The sequence below is a fragment of the Monodon monoceros genome, unplaced genomic scaffold, assembly GCF_005190385.1.
Source record: "Monodon monoceros isolate NGI ecotype Baffin Bay Population unplaced genomic scaffold, NGI_Narwhal_1 Super_Scaffold_11, whole genome shotgun sequence".
NCBI lineage: Eukaryota > Metazoa > Chordata > Mammalia > Artiodactyla > Monodontidae > Monodon > Monodon monoceros.
Window position 1 is genome coordinate 22,481,791 of NW_021703767.1, and position 26,515 is coordinate 22,508,305.

Here is a 26,515-nt window from a genome sequence, read left to right on the forward strand (position 1 = left end):
AATAGACTAGTTCAGCAGAGGAGCAGGAAGTCTGGATTCATGAAGAGGCAGATTTCATGGCTGGCTCAGTTATGATCTGGCATGAGATAGATAGGAATTTAGACAATACAAGACTGTTTGCAACAATGCCAGCTTGGTCATACAAGATAGCCTTGTTGCACCATGAAGGTAGATTCAGCAAAGTTAGTGGATATAATCAGCTTTATTAGAATTGATCAAAAATAAAGAATAAGATTATATGAATAATTAAAACTAGCAAAAGCCTGAGAGCAAATAACTAAGGGTAGAACCAAAATTTGAGGCAGAAACTAGGTAAGTTCCCAGGCAGTGTCAAGCAAAAATTGAAACTATAAAAGTTAAACAGGTAATGAAGACTATTAAATACTATTGCAATAGGGAAGAGAAAACAAAGCAGTCTGAACTTACCTCCGTTCGAAAAAACTAAAAAAAGATTGGCGAGTTTTTAAGATGTGGGCTGAAGGATAGTAGACTGTTCTGTTTTTTAATTGATGCTACCTATGGAAAAGTCAACTTTCTCCTATCTTCAAGGCAGGAAGGAATTTTACAACTTGGAATTAGACTGGAAGGCAGTAGCTCTTTCTTCCTTGATGATTACATTTCAAAAAGATGCCTCCCAGGTCCTTAAGAAAGGCAGTCCTTGGTTGCAAAACTGGAAAGATGATTTTTAAAAGATTTACATTTCAAAAGGACAGAGAAAGAATTTTCAATTACAGGTTTTCTAAAGTAAATGTTCTAAGCAAAAGGAGGTCAAGGGCCTAAAGTCAGGAAGAAGCCTTCTAAGGTTTAGTCAAGCTAAGGGAAATGGGAAGGGTATTTTGGTCTGGAGGCTGTTGTTACAATGGGGAACTGAGGAATGAAATTATCTCAAGTTATTTCTAGATACTTTGGAATATTTTGGAAGTAGACCCTTCTGTACTTTAAAAGAGTCTCAGCTGTTGAGCTCTAATTACCAGAAAAGTAAGGCTTTCTTCATTTGATACGTTGTTTTTTTTTTAATCAAGGCACATTTCTCTTTTAAGATTTTGGCAGAGGTATCAAATGATCCTTTACCAAGGCCTTCAATAAATCTAGAAACCCAAGCATAACTGAAAAGCATTAGAGTCCAGCTGTATCTTTTTTCAAACAAGGCATATGAAATTCAGACCAATGAAATGTCTTAAACAAAGTCACAGAGGTAATTAGTTATAAAATTAAAACCAGAACAATGTTTCCTCATCTATAGCCCTTTATTCTTTCCCATATATTACTTTTAGTATTTTTACTATTCTCTGAAGATTTCTAGAAACTGTAAAAAATTTCAACTCTAATGATTGAGTTATAGTTATAGGGAGAGGCAGGGGATGCTGCATCCTGTTCTGTAAGTTCTTTAGGCTGTTATTTTCTGTTGCTTCCACTGTAAAGATGCTTGGAAACCATGCTAATAAGCATAACCTTTTATATGTTTGAGTATAGTTATTAAATCTGTCTAGGCCTTTCAGGCAAGATATTCCCAATTCTTCTACTCTTTCTTTACATATCATATTTTCCATCATTCTTGTATTTGTTCTCTTATGAAAACTCTCCAAGTCTTTTCCATACATTTTTATGTTGGATAATCACAAATAGAAGGTATGGTAAAAACTCTAGTAAAATATTCAATTCATGGAGCATTTTCTATTATTTATTCTCTACCTCTGTAGATATTTCACTTATGCAATTTCTTCGATCTCTCTAAGTTTGAAAAATCATACAAGTATTCATATAACTGAATGCAATATTCCAAAATGTTTTAACACAAGTTTTTGAGACTTTTATGAAATTTCATAGCAGTGCAATGTAGTTTAAGAGAATAGGCTATGTAGTGTTTTTTAAACTGCTTTGAAAGCCTCTTTCCGACAATTAATTAAATGTGTAACATCGAGTATGTTTTTTTTAGTTTTATGAGTCAACAAATTATTCTTAAAATTATTCTTACTCTTAAAATGAAGGTATTAATACAGAGATTGAAGATTTTTAAAAAACAAAATGTATTAATGAATTAGATATACTGGATTTAAATTTCCTGGAACTCTCTTGAAAACTGTACTTCCTCATTAAAACTTAGTGTATCATTTGAAATATATATTAGCATCTTTACTCAAGGTTATTCATTTATACTAAATGAAGGCAAAGCACTGGTGTTTCGATTCATTTTATCATTTGTATATATCCTACATTTTCTTTTCCCCTGAGTTTTTACAATGTTACTGCTGAATTGCACAAATAACCTACTTCAGTGTTTATCAGTCTTATTTAGCTGTGAAACTCCTGGTTCACAGGGAATCCTTGATGACCAAAAGGTAAAATAAATAAAGTCAAACCTGCTATCATTTAATCATAGGTTGATAGTTCAGTGTTTCATCCTCTCATTTTACCTTCTCACCCCACTTCTATAACCTTCTAGAGAATTTATTTTAAAAAAGAGTTGTTGAGGATATACCTATTTATAGGAGGACTATATTTGAACTCTCTATATTTTCCTAAGTATAGATTTTATTTTCTACAATATTGTAATATTTTAAAGATATAAAGTGTGTTTGTTCTTGTGTGTTTGTGTGTGTGTGTGTGTGGTCAGAGGTGGTGGTGCTGTGTGTCCATCTTCAGCCCTAGCATACAGGAATGATAATATAGTTTCCTTCTAAAAAATTATTTTTAGTTCCCACAACTCCTTATTATCCCATTTACTTTGCCTAATAATTTACCTCTAAGGGATACGTTTTTTAAAAGTTTGGAAAAGAGAAAGCAAAATGGTTTTCCACACCTGTACTATTGTAAATCCCTTCCCCCACTAGCCTGAGGAACACAGATGAAAGAGAACTAGGACATTACTGTACAGTCAGTGCTTTATTAAAATAATATATTCACATGTTCCAGGATCATATTAGCTTGAAGCTCTTTGCTTATTTTATTTATGTATTTGCTTATTTTCACAAGTTAATTTAAAATATGTTTACTAGTATATTATGAAGAATCCCAATAAATAATTGAAACTACTACTATGGAAATAGATATATTTTGTAGTCTGAAATATGCATATTACATCTTTTGGCAGGAAATGAGAATACTATCTTTTTCTGGATAAAGAATAGTAGTCACATAAGTTGGTGTCTGAATTACAGTATAATATAGCACAAGGTATCATAATATGTCACAATAACAACACTGGGTACAATGTACCACTGTGCTATAAACTTTGAGTTGTTTTATTGATAGCCTGGCACTGTAAGCATGAGTATCTTGTTATAATTTAACATGAACAATATTTCTGCAGGCATTTTAACAGTGGACAATTTTATTGTTAGTCAAATCTGGGCTTATCCAAGGCAGGTAAATATAAAAAACAAAGACATGTTGCTTCACAGTTTAGTGACCAATATATAAAAAAACATTTTTTTTCCCAAATACAAATAGCTTCTGTATTTGTTATGCCCAAAGAGATATAAATATTTGTCAATATTGAATTTAATGAATGCTATGTGCTTTACATGTAGTTTTTTCACTATTCTGTAAGTACATTGATTTTAATAGATTTAACTCTTCATGCTTATATATATATATATATATATATATATATATATATGCTATATATGTAGAGAGAGACAGGAAAAAATATATATGTATTTTATTGAAATAATTCTGAATTAATAAAGAAAACATATCATGGCTCTTGGAGGCATATATGAGTTTAAGCATATTAGTACCTAGCAAATGCCTGGTACTCAATAGAAACTTATTTAAAGAAGAAAAAACTTTCCTTTTTTATTAATTTTAAATTTATAATTTACTTTCTACAATCTTCAAAAATAATACTTTTATTTACTGTCAACCCACAAATTACCAGTGCAGGTCAAAATTCTCCCCCTTATCTTCAAAGTTAAAGCAATCCCTTATTCTTGGACAGTCTCTTTCACTTGTCATCTCTAAGCAAATATCTCACAAATTTTAAAGTATATCTTATTTTTCTTTCATTTCCCAATCTAGTCACAAACATATATTGTATACACATATCACTCTAAGTACTATGATGGATATGGAAAACACAGTGTCAACAAGAGAAATACATTTCCTGTCTTCATGGGCCTGATACTCTAATGGCAGAATACAGAATATAAGCAAGTATATAAATAATATAATTTCAGAGATTACTATGTGTTTTGAAAAACCACAGCAGAATTATTAGTCAGTGAACAACAAGAGGAAAAGCTACTTGGGTAGGATGTTGAAGCAAGGACTCAGAGGGGTGGCAGTCCCGAAATCTTATCGATAAGCCACATGAAAATCTGGGGCTAAGACCATCCAGGCAAAGAAACAGCAAGCATAATGCCTTGAGACTAGAAACAAGTTTGATTCAGTAAAGGAAAAGAAATTCAGCCATCTTTGTTTACATTAGAGGAATAATTTCCTATTTCTATCCTTGCCATCCTATATTCAATTCTCCAAACATCAGTGTTTGTTTAAAAATTTCATCACATACTCCACTTGTCTAGTTAAAGAACTCCAGTAACTTCTTTTCAAATGAAAAATAAATTCCATTCCAAATGACTTACCTAGCCTACATAGCCATGTCAGTCTGAATTCTGATTGTCTGCCTGACATCTTCCATCAGTCTTCTCACTCAGCAATAAGCTCCAACAATATTGACTTGATGGCAAAGGGTAGAACATTAACACATGCATCATGGTACTGATTTGCAAGGAGATATTTTTAATCACTAAGATGTATCGATAAAGGTGACAAGAAATGTTTAGATTTGGGATCATTTTATCTGCTACTCTGTAGAGTTGTTGTAATAGAGAAAGAAAAATCAAGGATGTGCCCAAGATAAGAAACTAGATAAGAGGCTGAATGTAACAAAATGTAATCTGGCAAAACTTAATCTATTATTGGCTCCCAATCTGAAACTTTTTGTCCATTACCAGGAAAGTAATTCATTTGGAGTCTTTGTAGACTCTATTACCTACATACTTCATATTGGATCAATAATTATATTCAGTTGATTATAAGGTCTTAATATTTTTTGTGTATGTTTTCCCTACCAGAGTCAGGCATTATCCAAGTTAATATTGCTAGCTATATATACATTGAACTTCCAGCGTTTAGTCTTCCTCTCCTTGAAATTATATTTCTAAAACATTCTAAAATGCAAGTGCAGGCATGCCATGTCCTGCATTAAGTCTTTCATAACTTTTTTATCACCTTCAATATCAAATCTAAACTTCATAGTGGGATATATATGTACCTCCATCTTAAGATTTCCGATTTTACCTCTGACCTATCTTTTACTATGTCCTTTCTAGGACTCCTGCTTCAGCTATTCTAAACTAGTTGTAGACCTTTAAATCTGAATGTTTCATATTCTTTTCTATACTATTTTTTTTCCTTTAATATCCTCATCCATCATTGGACACTTATTCACCTTTGAAGATTCATTTTGAGAGCATTATCATAATGAGATTCACCCACCCCTCATTTATAGATCACAGCCTCCTTTGTGAACCGATTCGCCATAGGATACTCTTGTTTCTCTTTAGCTTTTTTGATTGCAAGAAATTGTGGTTAATGGTGACAGAAATGAGTATTACAAGAATACAGATGGTGCAGTAAGGAAGAGGTAGTTTTCATGGGGATTTAAATACATGATTCACAGAGAGCCAGCCTTCATGGAGGTTAGCTCTATAGCGAGTTCTGGCTTCAAGGTACTGTGGTAAACTTAAGAATATGAATTGTTTCGGGGCTTCCCTGGTGGTGCAGTGGTTGAGAATCCGCCTGCCGATGCAGGGCACACGGGTTCGTGCCCCGGTACAGGAAGATCCCACATGCCGTGGAGCGGCTAGGCCTGTGAGCCATGGCCGCTGAGCCTGTGCGTCCGGAGCCTGTGCTCCGCAATGGGAGAGGCCACAACAGTGAGAGGCCCGCGTACTGCAAAAAAAAAAAAAAGAATATGAATTGTTTCTATTTATTCTCCCTGCTCTGTATGATGCATTCACATTCTAAAACTCTCTTACTGTCTTTCAATTTGCTCAAAATTTCTCTTTCTCTTCTTGGTAAAGCCCCCATAAATTTAATATGCATAAAACTCAATATGTCTTGCTCCAGTTCCAATTGCTTTTTTGTGCAACCAGAAAATCATATTTTTAGTTCAAATCTGGAAAGCTAATCTGAATAATCCAGCTAATTTTGGTATGAACCATGTCACAAAATCTATATTATGGGTCCCAAAGAAGCTTCTGGATTTCTTTCTCTTCATTATTTCTTCTGGGTCTATAAGTACATGGAATAAACCAAGCCTGCCTAGATAAAATGGGCTATGAATCAAAAAATTTCCATGATAAGGAAGTATGGATGAAATGAGCTCCAATCCAAAATGTGTCATTCTCTAATTATTATTCATGTTTCTATTTACTTGACACTCATCAGTTATAAAGATGTTTGCTAAATGTGATCTAACCATCTTACATAACCACCGTAATCATCCTTATAACCACCTCACAAAAAGTCTGATCAGACTTGATCTGATCAGACTATTATCAGAAACATAACCTGTTACTAAATCGAGAGGTGAGGAAAAATAAAAACTTATTTAAAGGCACTTTCCAGTTTTAGAATCCAGGATTTCCAAGCTGTGTTCATTAATTTCCTAGTTCAGTCATAACCCCATCCTAATGTTATTTCCTGTGAATCAAATGGAATAAATAGTAAATACAACCACAACTGACAAAACTTAAGTACAGTAATGGGATAATGGCAGAAAAACTGCAATAGCAATTCACATTTATAACAGGAATAAAAAAAGATCAAGGAAAACACAATGTATTAGTTGCTAGTTATATCCATTGCTGCATAAAAACATCACAAAACTTTGTGGACTAAGAGAACAAAAATCATTTATTTTGTACATGTATCTGTAGTTTGGGCAGGGTTTGGGAAAGATTCAGAGGGAAGCTTGTCTTTATTTTAAGAGGTTCAGCTGAAGCAATTCACTAGAGCTGGAGGATCTACTTTCAAAAGGTAAATTCACATAGGTGTCGATTTAGCACTAGCTACCAGCTGGGACCTCATCTATACTGTCAGCAAATACCCATACACAGACCCTTTCCGTGGAGTCTCTGCTTTTTCAAGAGTGAGCATTGCAAATGACTATGGTAGATGGGCATGGCATGATTATGCAATATACTGAGACAGTCATAAAGAGCCATTCAGTTTCAAGGGGAGAAAATAAACTCTAAGTCACTATAGAAAGAACCTATGGAATGGAGATATTGTTGTGTTCATCATTAGAAAACTCAATCCCCAGCAATGGTTTTGACTACATACCTCACACACCAAAATACATCACTGAAATTTCTGGCTCCCATTCTAAAGCAACCAACAATTTGTTAGTGATAGTGGATTTATAAACTACTTAATCACATGGTAAATAATATTTTCCTTCATTTGGTTCCCCATTTATAGATGGTGTGTTTTATACTCATGCCTAGAAATGGCATGGTGGGAAGATTCTCAGTTTACTCCTCGTATGAACCACACACAGAATAATGATCACCAAGCTTGGATTATTTTGGTATTCAACTTCTTCCCAAAGTAAGTCACCAAGATTATAGGGTATTCCCCAGTGGTCCTGTGGTTAGGACTCAGCACTGTCACTGCCAGGGCCTGGGTTCAATCCCTGGTCGTGGAACTAAGATCCTGCAAGTGGTGTGGCACGGTCAAAAAAAAAAATTAAATTAAATTAACAAATTAAAAAAAAAAAGATGATAAAGTCTTCCCAGCCTTGTTTACTTGAATAATGGCACCACTGAGGATCCTCTTCCTTAACAGATTCCCAGGGCAACTAACCCCACATCACCTGTCACAGTCCTCAAAATATCCAACATACCTCAGGTACTAATAGGAAGTATTGTTCTCTTCCAATGCAGGGAAACATGGCCCATAATACCTTGTCTAGCCTAATTCAATCTTACTACCTTTCAGAAACTTCACCACTCAAAGTCTTTACATGGTCTTAGTTCAAATTTCTTTGCAAGAAATTGTCCTAAGGTAGTATCATCTTTATAAGTCAATTTTGCATAGACTGTAGGTGATGTAAATTGAATGCTTTAGTGATGCATCAACATCCTGATGGAATCACTATGACCCTAAAGTGGAAGGTCTGGGTCATTCAGCATGAAGCTTGACCAACGAGGCATATGTAACTGAAAGGATGCAAGGTGGAGATGAGGCAGGAGTAGGCAGCTTCCATTGCAAAAGCATATAGAGAGCAGGCATAAAGATTAACATATCCAAAATGACATAATGGAACTTGCAATTGCAATATCAAGTTTCTTATTATATTGCATCTTTTTTGCATTCAGGGTACATGTCTGATTCATACTCTGTGCACTATGGCTGACACACAGTAATAATCTACTAATGTTATATACATTAATAAATGACAGAATGAAGGAACCAAGGGGTTATATTCTTTATTATGGCCACTATGACACTGGGATATTGTAAATAGAGTTTATGCCAACTTTTATTGAAAATAATATGAAACCATACTGTATATGGTGAAAAGTCAGACAATTTTCAAGCACTGAGTCAGGCACTTTTCTATACAGTGGAAAAGAAATGATCTATGAAGCAATTTGCTCATTTGTTTAGTTAATCAGTTATTTAAATCTATCCTATTATATATGTTATCAGGAGATATGTGTCCTCTAACCTGTCTACTAAAGAAAATATTTCAAGCTTAATACCTAATTATGAGCCAGACACAATACTTTTAAGTGCTTGCTTATGAATGGATAACATGAATTCTCCTGTGTAAAACACTGAAAGACTAAGGTAGGAGCTCAAAAAACTGGTGACAAATTTTAGAAATATTCTGTTCAACTCAGATACTCTAAACATTTTAATGCGTATTACCTGGCTATCTTAGTTATATATGAAGATGGGGGCACAGAAGAGTGAGAAAGCCATGGTGGGAAAAGCTGATGGAGATAAAATGATATGGATGAGTTGGGAGCATTTGTTTTGTGTTGTTAGGACCTGAAAGAGGAAATAAAGAAGATCAGAATACAAAGAAAGAGGAAATAAAGAAGATCAGAATACAAAGAAACAATTTTTTTTTTCTGACAACATGATGCACAAAATAGCACTGCTATTTTTCATTAAATAGGGTTCTCTTAGTGGAACAAAAAAAGGACCACTAAATACAAATTATAACAGAGAAATAATTTGCATCAATGTTTCATATAAAGATTGGAATTCTGTCCCAAATTAGGATTTACAGAACTGGATAGTGGACATGAGATGGAAATCCTGACCCACAGAATTATAACTGTAGAAACAACATAGAAGCTGTGCCTCTAGGAGAAGGTATGAACGGTTTCAGATTTTCAGTTATAGTTTTGCAGATATTGACCGTCCAATGAAAGTTCACTTTAGCAACACAATGTTTCCTCTGATGCAAAACGCTCATAAGTCTCAGAATCATCTAATTCTGGTCTTAACTACTCTCCATCCCGAAGTCTTGAAAGGGTGTTTATCATCTTCTGCAGTGCTTTTCTCGTTGTGCAGTGATACATTGTGTTGTAGGGACCACAGCACATGAACTGTTTGCTGCCAGGTGTGCCTGTGAATGTGAACATTCTACCGAATTTAAGTCATCCCTGGAAAGACTTGGAGAGATGGAAACACCCTCCCACAGAGAATTTGAGAATGATCAAATTTACTGTAGCAAAAATGCAATGTGTGGGATCATTATATACCTTGCTTTGAATTTTCACATGTTTAATGCAAATCTGTGATAGTCAACAATTCAACATAGAAATACCTATTTACATACAAATAAGGTTTCCATCTCAGTGCTTTCAAGCATTGAAAATATATATATAAATATGCACACACATATATATGTGTGTGTATATATTTTTGATACAGAAAATCCAGTTTCTCTGTAGCAGGATTTCTGATTTACAGAAACTGTGAGATACTAAATGTTGTTTTAAGACACTAAATTTGTGGTAATTTCTTACGCAGTGTAGAGATGAATACACTCATGCATTCATGTGCCTGCAGCTTCAGTAGAATGCAGTAGTCTGCATCATATGAAACCAGCCATGATTTATTTTTTAAGACTTCCATATTTAGTAATTATTTAACATTTTAAGGAGAAATATTTAACAAGGAAATGATTTCATTTCTATTTTGTGCCCTGTATCCATTAAAATGAGCATAAAAGTAGACAGGAGAAAAAAAGCAATTCTCCCCCGACTTACAGTCCTTAAATGCTTTGGTTCTAAAGCAGTGTTGTAACTCAGAATCATCTGTGAAAGTTATTAAAAGGCTACAAGAATAATTAAAACCAATTCTCAGCTCCTTAATATTTGGGCCGACTGAATAAGTATCTTCATGTTTTCTATCTTTAGACACACTGGCGAGGGATCAAGTAAGAGTTGGTATCTTTCTTCAAAGGGAAGTGGCCTTTTTTAAGGACTGTGAAGTTAAACCTGTTGTACACCCTTAAACAACAGTCACTACTTTAATGGGCTTTTGGTTCCTCCAAGACAGATATGGTCTGACAATCAAGGCTGTTCACAGTAGGAATCCAATTACCTTCCTAACAACATCCTGCCCTGAATTCCAGATACACTAAAATGTTCAGTTCTCCAAACAGGTGGTGAAATCTAATGTTATTTGGTCTATGATCTACCTGCAATGCCCTTTCTACTTTGTCCCTTAGCCAGTTTTTTCCACTCCTTCAAGCATGGCTACCTGGGCCTATGTCAGTGGACACTCCTTTCATGCTGCAAGCATGCTGCAGAATTCATACTTCTTTTAGCACCAAGAATGTTACACTGTGATGCTTTGCACATACATTTACCTTTTTCATTAGACAACAACTTTTTGAGCTCAGGGTCAGTGTCTCATTCATGTTTATATGGCCAATGCTATAAATATATATGCATAAGCACATATATGTGCATATATGTGTATATATATTTATATATATATAATGTTACATAGTAAATATCTATGTGGTAAGCACTCTATAATTATTGAATCAACAGATTTAATTTTAAAATGTCCTTAAAAAAATAATGAGTCCTTCAGGTGAAGCTTTTATTCCATAATAATTTCCATAAATGGGATGATTATCTTTATCTGTCAATTTGGGTAAGCCATAGTAACCAGTTTTTTAATCATACTCTAGTCTAGATTTTCTTTTCTTATAAAAGTAGTTGCAGATGCTATTAACATTTACACTCAGCTGACTTAAAGTAAAGCAGATTACCCTCCATAATAGAGGAAGCAATTCTTCCTCAGTACTGCAACATACAAACCTTGTCTGAGTTTACAGACGACTGGTGTACCCACAAATTTTGTATTTAAGACTGAAACATCAACTGTTACCTGAATTTCTAAGCTGCTAGCTAATACTGCAAATTTCAGATATACCAGCCGCCACAATTGCTTGAGCCAATTGCTTAAAATGAATCTTTCTTTAGATAGGTATATAGACGAGAGGTAAATAGATAGATAGATAGATAGATATAGAGATAGAGATATATCTCTTAATGGTTCTGTTTCTCTGGAGAACTCTAACAGTAAATAAATTTTTATTGATGATGGCTTAATATTTACCCTGTCTTAAAAATGGTAAACTCAGCAGGAAGTGTAAAGGAGTCTTCCTAATCACTTTATTTTGAATCTTAAATAAGATTTTGAATCATAAATAGGATTTGTCTTTTGAAATATTTTTTAAAAATTTCTCTTGTCGGTGAAAGTAAAGTAAAAATGTCAGATCTATAAAATTTGCCATGGTTAAAAGAGGAAAAGTATAAAGCCCAAGGTAAATCTTACTTCTTAACTTTCCTTATGTGTCCATGTTAATGTGTAAATCTAAGCTTTGATTTAGATAGAGGGTTAAATTACTTAAAGATGTCATAATGAAATAAACTGCTTTTAAAAAGGTTTTTGATTGATAGATGAGCAGGAATTTTTTTAATGACTTTACAATGTGTTCTTCGGCAGAATATCTTTATGAAATGAAAAGACGAGAATTATTCCCTTTAGTAGACATATGTCCTGTGGAAATGCTCAGAGCGATAGAGGTTGTGACATGCAGAGCACTGCACCGCTACCCCCACCTCTCCAAAAAAGATTGTTTACATTCTAATCACAAGAATTTGTTTGTTACTCTCTATGGGAAAACAGATGTTACAAATGTGATTAAGGTCCTCAAGATGCTTACATCAGCCTGGACCCAATTTAGTCACATGAATCCTTAAAAATGCAGAACTTTTCCCATCTGTGATCAAAGGGAGACATGACTAGGGGAGAAATGGTCAGAAAAATAAAAGGCACTGGCTTTGAGGGTGAAGGAAGTTGGCTAGGAGCCAGGGAATGTAGGTGGCCTCTAGAAGCTGGAAAAGATGCAGAAACAGATTCTGTCCAGAGCCTCCAGAACAAAATGAAGTAGGCACTGACACCTTAATTTTAGGACAATGAGGCCCAATGTCAGACTTCTACAGAAATGCAGGATAATAAATATGTGTTGTTTTAAGCCACCAAGTTTGTGGTAATTTATCACAGCACCATTAGAAAACTGTACAGAGGCTTTCAAAATAATTATGATATCGAGACATATCCATAAAGTTTAAACACGAAAGAAAGAAACACAAGGTTATTTTTAAAAGTATTTTTTTCCATATTCTGCAACACTGATAGCCCAAAGTGGGCAACTATTTGTTACACTGATAGTCTGTCTAGAACTTCCCTTTCTCTCCACAGTTCAAATAAGGCCATCTAGCACTTAAGAAAGTGTTTGGTCACACAACTGATGGTTTACCACCAGCAGGCCATTGTGAGCGCACCTCAGATGGTTTAGTTGGTGACTGTGCACAGCTGCAACTTCCATATTATTTCCATGAAATAGACCTCAGTTCAGCTGTAGCCAATTTATTTGCGCTATGGGGCATTATTTGAGGAAAGATAGAAATTTTGGACTTCATAATACTGCCTTCCTTCCTAGCCTACCACGGGCTGAAATTCTTGTCTTTCATGTTTCTAAGAAGTAGCTTTGCAATGGCATTGTCTCCAAAGGGCCACAGATGTAATATCCAAGGTGAAATGTTAGCTTAAGGAGGCACAGTGAGTTCATCTAGATGGATAAGTAGCCTGTGGAACTCCAAGAATGACACTGGAGACAGCCAATTTTTCAAGTGTATTGGTTTTGTGAAAATAAGATAAAAAATATTTCTTGACTGTAAGTGTTGAATTAATAAACTATGAGTTATTCACTGATGAACCGTTGTTCTAAGCTGCCCTGTTCCCTAAATAGAGGCAAATGAGTCAAGGAAAGGTAAAGATAAAATGGAGATAATGTCTGTTATCTCACAGGGTTATAACAAGGATAAAATTAGATAAAGGTAAAATTTTTAAAATATATATATGGAAAAATATGACTTTATTAAAAACAGCAAAGCTACTGAAGAGAAGCAGAGATGAAAGAAAAATCTTATGTTTTTCGTAATGCTAATTTATACAAATTTTAAAAGGATTCAATAATAAAAATAGCTTTAATGCATTTTCTTCTTTAAAAAACTTCTGGGGCTTCCCTGGTGGCGCAGTGGTTGAGAGTCCGCCTGCCGATGCAGGGGACACGGGTTCGTGCCCTGGTACAGGAAGATCCCACATGCCGCAGAGCAGCTGGGCCCTTGAGCCATGGCCGCTGAGCCTATGCTTCGCAACGGGAGAGGCCACAACAGTGAGAGGCCCGCGTACTGCAAAAAAACAAAACAACAACAACAACAAAAAAAAACAAAGAAAAAAAACTTCTGGTTCAACCTCAAAAAATTGAGAGTTCAAAAACAATTCATTGCCACCATGCTCTATGCATTGTTATTCTCTGATGTTCTCTAATGCCCAAGTGTTTTGAACCTAGTACTGTCCATTAAAACAAAATGGAGACACATATTCAATTTTTAATTTCTAGTCTCTGCATTAGAAATATTACAAAAGGCAAAATTAATATAAATAATATATATCAGTTAATCCAATATATCCAAAATATCATTTCAACATGGAACCAATACTAAAATTACTATTAATGTATTTTACCTTTTCTTTTTACTATGTCTATAAAATATGGTGTGCAGATCGTATTTTGAACGAGCCACATTTCAAGTACCTAATAACCACATGTGGTTAGTGGTTACTATATTAGAAAGAATAGTTCTAAATACAATGCTTTAACCATCCTCGGATTAAAAAAAAAAAAAAAAAAAAAGCTGGCCGTCCAGTGCAAAGGTTTATCCATTTGATTTCTAAGAAAACAACTTGATATATTCTCATCTAGGGACCATCAATATGTGATGGAGGTATGGGCAGTTGTGGGCACTGACCTTCCTTCACAGCTGCACAGCTTCAACTAGAGTCATTCCAGTTTATTATAATTTGTTATTTTATGTTTCTATATCATTCTTTTTGAACAAACTTTCCTTGATTAAAAGAGAAAAAAAAAAACTCAAATAACAATGCTTTTAGGCAGTGATCATAAAACAGAACCCATGCTCAGAAAGAAACACATGGATATCATATACTTTGGGCCTGTACAATATTTTTATGATTATTTTTCACATCAACAGCTACATTTGTAGCCTTTTTTAAAAAAAATGACACATTCTTTGCATGCCCGCTCCTCAGTCATCCATACACTCCTCTGCATTAATACCTTATAGTAGCCCTCAATACTTATTTGTGTCACCTATCAAGTTCCTGCAGAAAATGAAATTTTTAATTTGTGCTCTAATTAATTTAATTAGAGGTAGCTTCCAAGACCAGACAACCAGAATATCTGTTCATCTAAAGAGAAAGTCTGCAATTAGTTTTTATCCAGGTACTTGAGCAACAGTAAACAGTACATCTGGTCAGGAAATCTCAAATTTTATCACAACCAAATGCAAATCCCCTTCTTAAATAATTCTGATAGCTGTACCAAAGACAGTAATCCAGCTATATGTATCAGATTTTAAATGAACACTAAATAAAACAATGTTATTTACTATCTAGTATTACTTGATAAACTGAATTGCTAAGATCCAAGAAAAATAATTGTTATACCAACGTCATTTCAAGGTAAAAAGGCCGCTGTGTAATTGAAACATTGATTAGTAAGGGGATCTTTCACTTTTGACCAAGGGACAGTAACAAAGAAAGGATTTCCTTTCATCTGAAAAAACTAAAAATCAGAATAAAATAAAAGAAAATGTGTTTTTAAAACCACTGGCCAGGGCTTCCCTGGTGGTGCAGTGGTTGAGAGTCTGCCTGCCGATGCAGGGAACACGGGTTCGTGCCCCGGTCCGGGAAAATCCCACATGCCGCGGAGCGGCTGGACCTGTGAGCCATGGCCGCTGAGCCTGTGCGTCCGGAGCCTGTGCTCCGCAACGGGAGAGGCCACAACAGTGAGAGGCCCGCGTACCGCAAAAAAAAAAAAAAAAAAATCACTGGTCATTGGACAATGAAGGATAACAAACCATGACATATGGAAACAACTAGAAGAGCACTGCTGTCGTCCTAAATCACTTCCTTGAGCAGGGCTGGCTTCACAGCCATGAAACGCGTGCTGCTGCACAGTCTGATACTTGGTGTAGTGCCTGCTGTCACTGTCTTGAAATTCTTCATAATATTTGAACAAGGGTTCTTGCACCTTCCTTTTGCAATGGACCTGCAAATTATGTAACGGGTTCAAGACTTAAGACTTTCTGTATCACAGCACAGAATGGGGGATCCCAGGTGGGAGTTTAATGGATTTCCCATTTTGAGAAGATGGAGCTGAGAGTGCAGGGAAGCAGGGGCACTAGAAGTGACAAAGCAGGACACCAGAGAGGAGAGGTACGCACAGATAGAGAACTCCAGAAAATTGCAGATCACCTCATTTGACTATTCAGCAGACATATGAAAAAACTGCAGGAGGCTCAGGAAGAAAAACCTGAAAGAATCAGAGGAAATAGTGATTTGATCTCACACCTGTCTGAGAATAGTGACAATTCCCACCCCTCGGAGTTGAAACCAACATAATTCATGGGCATTGAGTAGAAACCTCAGATAAATTCTGCTCTGGTCCAAGCTAACAATGTTGAAAAGCAAACCCAAAAACATCAGACTGTTTTCAAGTAACTTCAATGCATCTTAGAACAAAGCACAATATTATTTAAAGGAGTATGAAATAAAAATTCAGCTTCCAGGAAAGTAAACTTCACAGTGTCTGGTATTCAATTAAAAATGACCAGGCATACAAAGAGGTAGGAAAATTCTCTCCACAATGAAAAGAATGCTCTATCAATCAAAACCTACACAGAATTGACACATATGCTATATTAGTAGACAAGGACATTAACAACAGTTATTATAACTTTATTTCAGATATTCAAGAAACTAGAGGAAAGAATGAAAATTTTTAGAGAGACATGGAAGGTATTAGAAAAGGTGCCAATAAAACTTTAAGCATGGAAAACCACAATGTTCAAGATGAAAAATATAGTGGATGGGGTTATCATCAGGTTAGACACTGCAAAAGAAAATATTAATGAATTTAAAGACATAGCAAAAGAAACATTCTAAAATAAAGCTCTGAGACACAATATAAATAGTAGTATATGAAAAAGTGATGTTTTACAACTGCAAAGAATCAGATATGTATGTAGGTAGAGTTACCAACGGAAAGGAGAAATAGGAAAAAAAAAAGTTCAATTGTGTTTCACAATGCAAATTAAAGTTCTTACAGGGAAGTGATATAAGTCAATTCTGCTGATAACTGTTGGCCAGAACTGATCACTTAGTCCTACAAGGGGATAATTTAGAGTGTTATGTTTCCTAAAGACTGTTAATATTTAGCAAACAAAACAATGACTACCATGCTGGAAATTCTTTGTTATGATGTAGTTAAGTCCAAATTGTCTTAGTGCATCATTTAGGCAGATAGAGAAACACTAGTCACTATAATAAATAAATTCTACAATTTCAGTAACTTAACACGATCAGGGCTATTTTTCTATCCTGTAAATATCTGTAGCAGCTGTAGCTTTCACTTAACTGTTTTCTTCCACTTGAAAGTTCAGGGATTTAGGCTATTTTCTTTTTGTATTTCTGCATTTTCAAAGGGCTTCAGAGTATTCTTCATCCAAGTTTAAAGAAAAAGAGAGGGTAGAAAAGGCATCCATGCTTCCTGGTTCATTTGGCCTGGAAAAAACCCACATCATTTCCAGTTATATTCTAGTGGACGTGACCTCAACTTACTGCAGGGGATTGGGAAGTGTAGTTTCCACATTACAGTTTTATAAGGTTTACACATTTTTGATAGCTATCTTTTTGAAAATCCAAAATGAAAGGAATTATTTCTTGACATACACCAGGATACAACAGTATACTTCCAATTTACGATAAGATAACCACAAAACAGGAAGTTCAGGAATGGAGCTGGAACATCTTAATAACTTTCCTCCCGATCTTGTCTTGTTTTTAGTGCTTTTCTTTTTTCGGCATTTCTTCAGCTTTGACTTCAGACCATCCATCCCACACGGTGAAGAAAGCAGTCTCACAGAATCCAAGTCTCACATTTGCTAGAACCTCACACCAGAGAAAAAAATGATTCCTGGTTATTCTTATTTCAAATTACAAAAGCCTTGAGGAAGTGCTGTAACTAGTTTCAGTGGGGTCAGGTACTTAATTCTGGACATACAACTTGACCAAAAGAACAAGGCATATGAGAACATAAGCGCACTATATTTTTTAATGTAATGCTTAAAAAAACAGGGGGGTTTCCAGAAGTAAGAAAAGAATTCATGATTAGAGCAAATAACAGCAAACAGGCACTTTCCATTGGTGATCTTCTCTCCTTTTTAAATGATTTCTCTCACTTAGAAATTCCTAATTTCTACCAGCACCCCACTACCAATTATGCCCAGTTATGCAGTTCAACAGCTGAGAATGTTTTCCTCAAGTTCTCTACTCCAATTTTCTCTTTCTCCTCTGTCATTGCAGGCAGCACAGCCACTCCTTAGCAGAGTGAATTGAGGCTATTGTGCATGAACACTCCAGCTCCCTGCTATTTCAGTGAGATTGTATTTATATCTAAATTGTTCATTACCTCCTTTCCTTTAGTTTCAAGAATTATATCTTTTTTAAATTTGAACTTTAGTGTCTCCACCTGCATTCTTCATCCTAAAATCTCCAGGTCATTCATTCCACTGTTATTTATTTTCTTATATTTTCAATTTATTTTTCTCTCTACATTCTTTTTTGGCACAGTCTTATCCACATTACATATCTGTTTCCTACCTAGGAAATGGCACAATTATCTATAATAATGGTGAATACCTAACTGGGCTGGACCTTGGGCTCATGTGGGGATTACAGCTGCTACCAAAGATTCTGGATTAATTGTAAGGGGTGTGAACTGTGTACCGAAAGTCTTAATAGTTGTTCCCAGAAGATTCTAGTAAACAAAAGTTTGAGAACCACTGATTTGTATAATTTCTTAGCCAAAATCTGATTCATCCTTTATTTAGTCTCTAGCTACACTAGTCACATAGAATTAAAAAAAATAAAAACAAAAATGTCCTGTTACTCTCACTTGTTGACTACCTGTCAAATTTAGTCCCTCTATATATGCATATTGCCACCTCTTTATTTGAGGAACTCCTCATTTCTCAGGATTAGTTTATTAATAAAATTAATATTACTAATCTTGATCTGCTTCCTGGTCAGTAAACCCTGCAAACTATCAGACTATTCCTTGTAAATCACAAAGCAGATATTTCATACCTGATCAAAAAACATTTGGAAATTCACTACTGTGATCAGCATGAAGTCCAAATGTTTTAGTTGGATACATAAAACTATACTTAATCTTAGGCTTCCCTGGTGGCGCAGTGGTTGAGAGTCCGCCTGCCGATGCAGGGGACACGGGTTTGTGCCCCGGTCCAGGAGGATCCCACATGCCGCGGAGCGGCTGGGCCCGTGAGCCATGGCCACTGAGCCTGCGCGTCCGGAGCCTGTGCTCCGCAACGGGAGAGGCCACAGAAGTGAGAGGCCCGCGTGCAAAAAAAAAAAAAAAAAAAAAAAAAAAAAAACAGCTATACTTAATCTGGTACCTGCCTAGCTATTCAGTCATCTACTATAACATCCTCCCTCCATCCCATGCTTTACCAACCTGATTCCTATGCTCTATCTGATTAGTATAAATTCTTGGATTTCAACATTTAGCTGAAACATCAGCTCCTCTATCCAATTATTCTACTTTTCAATGTTTAAACTTTCCACTGCATACTCAAACTCAGGTAGAATTATTATCCTCTGCTTTGATGCCATATATACTTGTTGTCTTTTTGCATAAGGTCTATAAGCTTTGTTGCATTATTTGCTTATAGATTTAGTTTCATTCTCTAGATTTTAAGACTCTTAAAGCCAAGGGTCATATATTATTCATCTTTGTATTACACTTTTGTACACTGAAGTGATCATAACTGGATGAATAGATACTATATATCTTCCAAAATATTAATTCTACTTGAGAAAATATAATAGTGGAAAGTAATGATTTCCTAATGATGAAATTTCAGACAACAGAAAATATTTTGTCAATGATATCCTCAAATTAGGTGACAGTCTGTACTTATCTATGTATAAGTAGCACCTACATTTCATTCAGCAAGGCCACATTATAACTTCATGGGTTCCTTCACATATCTGATCTAGAACAGCTATTCTCAAAAGTGTGATCGCGGCACCAGCAGCATCATTGGCATCATATAGTCCTTCAGATATTTCTGATGTCCCAAAGTTTGAGAACTACTGTAGAGGTCAGGGAAAGAGCTCATGTTTGTTGCCTGACTTACTTTTTTCCCTTTATATCATGTATGGTGATTGGGAAAGCAAGCTCTAAATGTGAATTATAGCCAACATGCATCATCTGGGTAGTATAAGGAAGTGGCTTAATCTTTTGAACCTAAATTCTCTAATTTATATGATGGGGTAAAACACTGCCTACCTCTAGAGTTGCTGTGAATATTAAATGAGTTAAACCCTAGAAAATGTCTACCGTGGTTCATGGAGAAAATGCTTAGCACAATGCTTGCTCAGAAATTTTAACTGTTTTTTTTTTTCCCCTTTTGATACTATTGCTACTATTTCCACTATTACTATTATTTCTACAGTACTATTTTTAATACCATTACTACTATTATGATTAGTTTTACAGTTCTTAAAAAACAGTTGTGGGGAGGGAAGCGTGGGGGCTGGTGGTGTGATGAATTGGGAGATTGGGATTGACATATATACACTGATGTGTATAAAATAGATAACTAATAAGAACCTGCTGTATAAAAAAATAAATTAAATTCAATTAAAAAAATAGCTGTGAAGTGTTATATTTAGTCTCATATCATAGAGGTGGAAACAGACTAGAAGAGATAGATTAATAAAATCACACAGCAATTACGAAGTGAAACCAGGATTAAACAATGAGTCAGTATGATGAAACCAGAGAACATAATTTTCATAGTAAATGTTACTACTTAAATAATTTGCATTTCAAGTGACAATGAAATACTTTAAGAAATGTTTAGTACATAAGTGAGAAGAAAGTTTGGTCATTTGATAAAAACTATAGATACTGTTAAGTAATGCCAGGTTAGTGTCTTTTCAAAGAATAGTAACTCAGCATGTCAAAGTGGAAGCACAGTTAAAATATGGCAAGAAATATACAAGCCTTAAAGGCCTATTGCTTGTTTTCTCTTTTGACATTTGTAGTTATGAATGTCAACACAAATTCAACTGTATAAAAGAAATAACATATTTTTCCCGATGATTCAACTTGATTTCTATTTTGAATGCCCATAGCACTGAGGTTGAAAATTTTAACTCATTCAATCTAGGGTTTTTACCCAGTGCTGAGATTTTGTTGGGTTCACTTAATCCTTGATGTAATATCTCAATAGGGGAATTTTGAGATTTTCTTCATCCCATCTAGTCTTCAGTCATTCATTCATTAGGTTATCATTGAAATATTCCTCTTTCTTATCTGCTGACTTTATTGAGATTCTATTGTTCTTGCTGCTATTTTCATACCAATCCTAAAGCCACAGGTACATTCTGTGGCTTCTTTGCCACCCTGGGGATGGAAATCCTGGGAAAGTTATTTGTGGCCCTTACATGCTTAATGCTGAAAACTTCCATTCCCAGTTATGGTGGACACAGAAGAGCCTAAATGCTTTGGAATGACAGTGAGTGAACTACAGAGAGAACAAGGACAACAACAAAATCAACATTTATCACATGCAAAAAAATTCAGCCACATTTTTACACACTGCATATTTTCTGTACTATTGCAAGGCTTAAATCATGTCCTTAAATTCACCTTCAGTCTGCGAGCACCTAAGCCTTTTAGCTCTCCTTCACAAAACAAATGAATAGGTAACCATTCAGCTGATAAGCTAATTCAATTCACTGGAACATGAACTACACACAATTTTAATACCTGTAATGCGTTTGGCAACAATGGGAAAAATCTGTATGCCCTAGAACAGACGTTAAAATTTTACCCCAGAGAAAGATGAGGAGAAACATATGGTATTCACAAGGTTAGTGATTAAATTTCAAGAAGCAAAGAAACATTAAACATTCCTGCAAAATGGAAATAAATAATATCAATAATGGTTCATACAGTCATGAAGAATTACATGGAAGAAACAGGTTTAAAAAGAAAATGTGAGTTAACATTGGCAAACATATCCCAAATGGCAGAAATAAGTTCAAAATGCCATTAAGTCCAAGTCTCAGCTGTTAGTTCTGAAGAATTGGCTGATAATACAATAATTGGCTTTGGGACACTACACAGACACCAAACATATTCACACATACACACAACCAGGCACACATGCTTTATTTTTTGATAGATGATTGTAATAAACTTTAGGTCATAGTTTTAATTATGTAGGCTTATTTATTGCACCAAATAATTCATTAATTCATTTCAAATTTGTCTTAATAATAAAGTTGATATTTTCATCATCTATGTAAATGAAGTGGTAGTTTATCAGATTGAACAAGCTGACTTCATGATCTGAAACTCAAATATCTAATTCCAGTGTTAAGCTAACTCATAAGACTGCTACTGACCCAGAAAGAAAACAGAAACTTTCACAGTCTAGATGCTTAATGAATATTTATTTTTTAATGAATAAATTTTAGAATAATGAGGAAAGGATAAAGGGAGAAAAGGAACAACAAAAATGAAGGTAGGGAGAGGAGGGAGGGGAAGGCAGGAAGGAAAGCTGGAAAGGAGGGAGAAAAGGAAATAGAGAAAGAAGCAATGAAAAAGAAGAATTTTTAGAAACTTCAGTGGTAAATACATAAAACTACTCCTTGATACTGTTCTTACTATTAACATTAGTAAATTCTTCCTTCAACATAAACATAACTCTGTACTGTGGTATCAGTCAATTTTTCACAGTAAAAATGGAGAATACTGTTTCTTTCCATATTACCATATTCTTCCACATAGTTTAATCCCAGAAGCTATTTTTAGAAATTCACTTTCCTTTGACACAAATATCAATAGCTCCATATGAACTATTAATATATTTTTCTAAAGCATCCATGATTCTTTTAAATTTCTGCTTCTACCACTCTATTTAGATTTTTATCTCACCACTTTAATAATTTCCAGGCATTAGACTCTCTCTGTAGACCAACCAAAAAGGCATTTAAAAGCTATCCTAGGGCTTCCCTGGTGGCGCAGTGGTTGAGAGTCCACCTGCCGATGCAGGGGACACGGGTTCGTGCCCCGGTCCGGGAAGATCCCACATGCCGCGGAGCGGCTGGACCCGTGAGCCTTGGCCTCTGAGCCTGCGCGTCTGGAGAAAAAAAGCTATCCTAGACTGGTTGCTAGAGAAACATTCTGATATGCTACAAGTCTTGTGGAAAGATAGTAGGTTGACTTTCTGGACTGGAAGTCATACTGTTGTTAATGATTTGACTTCCTGGGCTCATTGCTGCAGATTGTGGGTGAAAGTTCTACTTTTATAGATGGTCTGTGAACTGAAAAAAAAAAAAAAAAAAGCACAATGTGAGAGCTGTGAATTCAGTTTTCTTTATAGCTTACTGAGGACTGTAGCCCGGGAGCCTCTCAGATAGCTCTGAGGGACTGTTCTGAAGAGGTGGTGGGGAAGGAGGTCAGTATATACATGATTTTGGTGATGGGGGTACTTGCAATCAATTATACATCTCAGTAGAAGGTTGATGCTAGTCATGAAGAGTAAATGTCTCCATTAGTGATTTTACCGCTTTCCTAGGTATAAGAAGATGCAAGAAATTGTGCTCCTTAAATTTTCTTCTGAAAATATCTATCTGAAGCCTGTTCAGCCAGATTTTCCCAGAGCATCGAGTGCCTCATTCCCGATCTTTGCCCTGAACTCCTTTCAGGGTGTGTTAAAGGTCAGCGACTCTATTGGCTAGTGACTTCATCCTTGTAGAAACAGACGGCAAGTGGCATTCTTTAGTTTGCAGGTCAACCATTGTCCACTTGTATAATCAATCTCTAATATGGAATATCACACAATCTGGATAAGTGAGATTTTGCCTCATAATTATAACTAGATGAAGCTTCATTGCAAAAAGCATTACAGAGGTGACATGTATTTTCATTGCTTCACATACGTAGGTATCAATACATAAAGTCATTGTGTCTCGTTATTTTTGTGCTAAGTTGAATCACTTGGATATGGTATTGTCCACCAGATTTCTTCATTGTAGAAAATCTTTCATTTTTTGCCATCAATAATTTGTAAGATGATACTTTAAGGTACGGTAAATATCTTATAAATATCCTGTTCTCCAACAACATTTTACCTAGTCATTTAGCTTCATTGATGATTATGGCACAAAGGGTGGCAAGATAGTGATCCTTTCCAATTATCTCATTCTTTCACTGCATATTAGCTTTCATTGTCAAGTAAAGAAGAGCCTTTTCTTTACCCTCCTTCCTTCTTTGTTAAAACATCATTATGGGGCTTCCTGCTGGTGCAGTGGTTGAGAGTCCGCCTGCCGATGCAGGGGACATGGGTTCGTGCCCCAGTCCAGGAAGATCCCACATGCCGTGGAGCGGCTAGGCCCGTGAGCCATGGCCTTGGAGCCTGTGCTCCACAATGGGAGAGGCCACAACAGTGAGAGGCCCACGTACCGCAAAAAAAAAAAAGAAAAATCATTATGGATCCATGGAAACTTTTGTTATTTGAATTTTTATAATGTATTACCTTTAACCCTTTTCTTTCTTTCTTTCTGTGTTTTTCTTTTTTTTTAATACACAATCTGTATTAAGTTTGGCCCATGGGAACACCTTTTCACTAGTTTCTTGTCCTTTTCACACTTTCACATCAGAATTTGAACACATACTTGCTTCCTAGAACAACATATTACATGCTTATCTTGTACTTTGTCCCAAATATAGAATCAGCCATTTCTCCAAAGAACATTGGTGCCTTTTATTGGGAACACATTATGACTTTACTTTTAATGCAGAAAAACTGGAATAATATTTTCTACCTTGCTGAAGATATTTGTTAAGAAGAAGTTATATTTAAAATATTAATAACCTTAACATTAAAATTCTGTAATAACTAAATAATCATTAGCAAGATAACATATGCCTCCAAATTACTTAATAATTTTCTAAGCAGTCACGGGTTTATTGAACCACCTTGATCTTTGTACTTACCTTTGCATCCGTAAACACATATGAGTATTATTGGACTGCATTGGTAAAATAAAACAGGTAAGAATTACAAGGGAAAAAGTTTGTTCAGTCACATGTTTCCTTACAGGGACTTTCCTTTTGCAATATAGTAGTAAATAAAAATAGAAATATCAAATTTTCTTTCTTCTTTTGTCCCTCGCGGGCTCCTTCCCACGCTGGTCCGCGCCCCGCCTGCCACCGCCCGGCCTGCGGGCGCCGCTCTCCGCCGCAGCTTTGGCACCTCGGCCCGGAACAGTGCTAAAGCAACCGTGCTGGGGGCTTGGAGGAGTCCGGCAGCCGCTTTCGCTTCTCCTGAAGAGCGGCCCCTTGGTGAGCCGCCCGACCCTCCACGGTATTGCTCATACACCTGGAGTGGCTGCCGATGGGAGCCACATCGAGACCAGAGCGATGGTGAAAGGGCACCTCGGAGCCGGGCAGCTGCCAGACTGCCCGGAGGGCTGCGACAAGGTGGCTATTACCGCGGGAGTCCCAAGAAAAGCAGGCATGACACGGGACGACCTGCTCAACACCCACGCCACAATCCTGGCCACCCTGACTGCTGCCTGTGCCCGCACAGCCCTGAGACCATGATCTGCATCATTTCAAATCCAGTTAACTACCCCATCCCAATCACAGCGGAAGTTTTCAAGAAACATGGAGTTTACAACCCCAGTAAAATCTTTGGGGTGACAACCCTGGACATTGTCCAAGCCAACACTTTTGTTGCCAAACTGAAGGGTGTGGACCAGCTCGAGTCAACGTTCTTGTCATTGGTGGCCATGCTGGGAGGATCATCCCCCTGATCTCAGTGCACCCCCAAAGTGGACTTTCCCCAGGACCTGCTGACTACCCTCACCGGGTGGATCCAGGAGGCTGGCACGGAGGTGGGCAAGGCTAAGGCCACAACAAACCCTGCCGCCCTGTCCACGGCGTACGCCAGAGCCCACCGATTTGTCTCCTCCCTTGTGGATGCGATGAACTGAAAGGAAGTCGAATGTTCCTTCGTCAAGGCCCAAGAAACAGACCGTCCGTATTTCTCCACACCGTCGATGCTGGGGGGAAAGGGCATCGAGAAGAATCTAGGCATCGGCAAAATCTCCCCCGTTTGAAGAGAAGGTGATTGCCAAGGCCATTTCTGAGCTGAAAGCCTCCATCAAGAAACGAGAGGAGTTTGTAAAAAACATGAAATGAGAAGGCGGTTAGCGAGCAGTCCGTTTCCTTAACAGATTAAGGCGTCATGTCAGTGTAAAGCCATTTCAGACACCTTTGTCTTTTCAGTTTGCTTTGATGATGAGTATTGTATGAACAAAACACCCCTTCCAAATCTCGGGTCAGTCTATCAGTGCATCAATAAAAGCTTTTCTTTTTCAAGTTCTCCTCCAAATTAAAAAAAATATTTTTTCTTTCAAATTTTTGAGTGTGGGAGAAAACAAATTCAAGGGAAGAGGAAAAAGTAAAAGTATATGTAAAAGTTTTGAACTACTCCAGGCAGAGAAAATAATTGTTAGTAGTCATACTGGGAAGACTTTTGAATTTAATAAGATAAAAATTAGAAGTTTTATATGAAACAAAGATTAGAAAATAATTAGATTAATTTAATTATCTCAATACTCTGTGTGAGAATGATGCAGGATGACCTAAACAATAGACTTTTTTGTGTTCTGATACATAATGAATGAGATAAAATTTAAATAACAC

The 26,515-nt window shown here is 36.1% G+C and overlaps 1 pseudogene; it reads left to right on the plus strand.

Annotated features, from left to right (window-relative positions):
* Positions 1-26,008, plus strand: part of LOC114890226 — a 58,083-nt pseudogene extending 32,075 nt beyond the window's left edge.
* Positions 26,009-26,515: the final 507 nt, after the last annotated feature.